Source organism: Leptodactylus fuscus, chromosome 1, assembly GCF_031893055.1.
Source record: "Leptodactylus fuscus isolate aLepFus1 chromosome 1, aLepFus1.hap2, whole genome shotgun sequence".
NCBI classification, from domain to species: domain Eukaryota; kingdom Metazoa; phylum Chordata; class Amphibia; order Anura; family Leptodactylidae; genus Leptodactylus; species Leptodactylus fuscus.
This window is the reverse complement of record NC_134265.1, coordinates 312779967-312784602: the sequence shown is the minus strand read 5'-3', so window position 1 is coordinate 312784602 and position 4636 is coordinate 312779967.

Sequence of the window (4636 nt, the reverse complement as noted above, 5' to 3'; positions counted from 1 at the left end):
TTTAAGGGGCTCTATCAGCAAAATCATGCTGATAGAGCCCCACATATGTGTGAATAGCCTTTAAAAAGGCTATTCAGGCACCGGTAAAGTTATATTAAACTACCCCCCCCCAGGGGGGCGGGCGCATGTGCAACAGTAGCAGCGTGCTACATCACATGCACCCACGCCAGTTTTTATCAATGTCAGTTCACTAGTTAGACGGGACCCGAGGACATCGCTGGAGAAGGAGGCGTGGCTGAAGATGACATCGGACCCTGAATGCCCGACCCCCGTGCACGTTCGGTAAGTTGAACATATTCTGTTTTAGGGTTTTATTTTAAAACGGGGGGAAGGGGGGGGGGTAGTTTAATATAACTTTACCGGTGCCTGAATAGCCTTTTTAAAGGCTATTCACGCATATGTGGGGCTCTATCAGCATGATTTTGCTGATAGAGCCCCTTTAAGCTCAACCAGCCCATAAGCAAGCAAAGAGTAAGAGATATAGAAATCTATTATATCGAAATTTCTCACTCTGAAATTATTGCGTCAGTGTGAAATACTTAAAGAAGCCCACAAAAAATGGGCCGGGTGAGCCAGCAGGGCCCTGCATTCCGGACCTAACTGAAAAACGTAGGTCGGTTAGAAGCGCAACCCCTTAACCAGCCCCATAAGCAAGCAAAGAGTGAATCAATGTGAAATACTTAAATAAAACCACAATCCAGTATTTATTGTTGTTATTTTTTTTGTAGAGCCCTCCTGAGCCTAAAGCGGCTCGAATTGAATAGAGAACGCATTTTTATTGCTAATTTTTTGAAAAAATCCTGGGGGGGGGGAGAAACCCCAGTTCCCCTACCATACCCCCCGGTAAGTAGGGCCCTGCCAAAGTCAATTGCCCAGGGCCCCGCGAAGCCTGGATCCGCCAGTGGCTCAGCCTTGCTTGTCAGCAAAACCTAGAAAAATGAACACAAATGTCTTAGTATACATTTTGATCAAGGTGTATAATCCCACTGGTGTCCCCATCCAGTTGGGCAGAAATCCACTATACAGAGGTTGCCATAAAGTGTCTAGTGGGCTTATGCACATTGATTACATTGTATTCCATGATTCTCACATTCAGTTTTGTAGATTTTGCCAAGTATAAGTCATCATATAAGATTTTGAAGTGGGTGGTTATCACTTAGCCACCCACATATGGAACTACAATTCTGTAAGTCATACAAAATGTACTTATCTATCAAAACCATTTCATACTCCTTTTGTTTCCCCTACCCCTGTGCAGTTCTTTCCCATTACCCAAGCTGATCTATTTTATATCTCCAAAAATATTCTTTATCAAGTTTGGCACCACTTACCTCTATTGAGTTTTTGATCATTGTTTTCTCACTTGTGTGATAGATTGCTTACGTATATATCTCATATACACACTAGGCTTGAGAAAAAGACACGGGGCAAAAAAAAAAAAAAAAACCTGTCCCAGATGCCTTCCAGCATGGTCAGTTCCTGCTGTTCCGATGTTTCCTTTACCGGCTGTGATGTCCCAGGTCCCGGAGGTCAAACTGCGGCCCAATGAAAGGACCTGGGGGCCTCATGGGTATTGACATTCCGTGTCCTTTGCAGAAGCCACTGATTGGCCTCAGTGGTCACATATGCGGGGAACTTCCACTGGAAGAAACACCAGAGTAGCAGGACCTGACTGCGCTGGTAGACACCGGAGCACCAGGGACATGTTACAATGTTTTTGTTTTAAAAATTTTTTCTTCATCTCCCACATCCTAATTTAAAAAAATAAATAAAATAATAATAATCTTGAACCCCTTTAAGTCTGTAAGATTTCTCTAGGAGCATCACTATTCAACACACACTTCATATACCCCTCTGCCAAGACCAATAATTTTGTTATTATTGGACACCTCCAAAAGCAGTGTGCCAATCTTGTATTTCTTTCCCCATTCTTTGGTATAATTTAACCCCTTAAGGACCAGGCCATTTTTTGGTTTTGCATTTTCGTTTTTCCCTCCTCACATTTCAAGAGCCATAACTTTTTCATTTTTCAGTTCACAGAGTCACATGATGGCTTATTGTTTGCGGGACAAATTGTACTTTGTAATGGCACCATTCAATATGCTGTGCAATGTACTGGGAAGCTGGAAAAAAATTCAGAATGAGGTGCAATTGGAGAAAAAATGCATTTGCGCCATTTTCTTATGGGTTTAATTTTTACAGCGTTCACTGTTTGGTACAAATGACATGTTACCTGTGTTCTACGTGTCAGTACGAACGCGGTGATACCAAATTTATATAGTATTTGAAATGTTTTGATACTTTTAAAAAAATGATAAACTTTGCAAAATAGAAAAAAAAAATTTGTGTCATCATGTTCTAACACCTGTAACTTTTTCATATTTCCATGTATGGAGCTGGTTGTGGTGTCTTTTTATGCGGGACAAGATGACGTTTCTATTGATACCATTTGGGGAAAGATCTGATGGTTTGATCACTTTTTATTAAATTTTTTATAGGAGGCAAAGTGTTGAAAAAAACGCTTTTTAGCTGTTTTTATTTTTTTTGCCGCTACGCCGTTCGCAGTACGGGATAAATGTTTTAATATTCTAATAGTTCGGGCATTTTGGAGCGCGGGGATACCTAATATGTTTAATGTTCTTTAATTACTTTTATAGCTGATCTAGGGAAAGGGGGGTGATTTGAACTTTTATATTTTTTTTATTTTTTTAATACTTTTAAAAACTTTTTTTTTTCTTCTGTTACATTTATGATCAGACCCCTTAGGTACCTTGAAACCTAGGGAGTCTGATCGCTCATACTATTCACTGCAATACTACAGTATTGCAGTGAATAGGAAAATCGCAGCACTTCTATTCGACGATGCCTCTGGCATCGTCTAATAGATCTAGTGCAGAGACAAGCCTGGAAGCCTTCAATAGGCTTCCGGCTGTCATAGCAACCGATCACCGCCCTCATGTGACGTTCAGGAGGGCGGCGGGCGGCAAAACATGGCGGCGCCCATGCCGCCGGCGCCGTTTACACACTGCGGTCACGTTTGACCGCAGTGTGTAAAGGGTTAACAGCAGCGATCGGCTCGGGCACCGACCGCTGCTGTTATTGGCAGGTCCTGGCTGTATTATACAGCCGGCATCTGCCGTGTATGGAGCGAGCTCAGCGTGTGAGCTCGCTCCATACATCCCCATGCGACCCATGACGTACAGTTACGTCAAGGGTCGCTAAGGGGTTAAAATGTATTTCTCGGATTGCATATGACTTTTAATGTGTCATCCATTGCCTATTTTCTACTACATTTCCCTTCAATTTTCAGATCGTGTTATTTTGTAGATTTGCGCCACATCCTATAGCCATTTTATTTATTTTTAACCCACAAGTTGAAAGTTTTTCACTTATTTATTTTTTTAACCAAATACTAAGTTTTCTATGAGAGTGAACGCAGCCTTATTGAAGAGACATTTCCCATTCTGTACCTGGTGCTCTGTGGATTCTTTTATAGGACTCCTGCCTCACTTTGCATAGGCCTCGACCCATGTACTCAATTTCCACTCTAATAACCTGTGGTCTAATAAATGGATCTGAACTGAAATTACCGTATATACTCGATTATAAGCCGACTTTTTCAGTACATTTTTCATGCTCTCCTCGGCTTATACACGAGTCAGGGTCCATGGAGCACAGAAAACTGGAAGGATCTGGAAGGGGGAGGTCCTTTAGTGCTACTGCTCTGTGATTGGCTCGTCATGAGGTCACATGACTGTGATGTCATCAAAGGTCCTGTAGCCACTGGTATGTAACATCTGCAGATAAGGTTGAGTCTAAATCCTAGTAGCTCCTCCCACACCAGAATCCGATCACATGATCATGACGTCATCAGAGGTCCTTTAGCACACTAGGATGTAGCATCTACCCTGCAGATGAATGGCCAGGATTCATTGTGTCTTATGGAAGATGTCTGTTGTATGGAGGAGAGGAAGCTACAGTAACGTCACACACACAGGGACCTTCCTTTAGTTCCTCTGCCTATTAAGGCATTTGGGGTTATTCATTTAGTTTCAGTAACTCCATGTGCCTCATATTAATAGCAGTTAACCCCATCATGTCCCTCACCCCTGTGTGCCCCAGAACTAATATGTGAGACACATGAGGGTACTAATGAAGGACCTTAATTATGAAGATACCTAATTACATCCATATGTCCCACATATTAGTAACTTATGTGAGGCACACAGGGGGTTAATGTGAGGTACATGATGGGGTTAACTGCTATTACTGGTATGATCCGCATGGAGTTACTAAGCTGTAATGCACATGACCAGACTTTTTATCTACAATGGTGCATTCCCCCCCCCCCCTCCCCCGGCTTATACTCGAGTCAATAAGTTTTCACAGTTTTTTTTGTGGTAAAATTAAGGGCCTCGGCTTATATTCGGGTCAGCTTATACTCGAGTATATACGATATGTAAGAATTGAAGAATGTTATTCATGTAATGTACAAAACAGTTACAACAAACCTTACAAAAAATCTCAAACTCTTTAGGCCCTTTTTTTTTCGGAACGCTATAACAACCAATCTTTATTAATGTTATAAAAAAACTTTGTCACCAGCAAATAAATACAATCCAAACTTTTTTTTTTA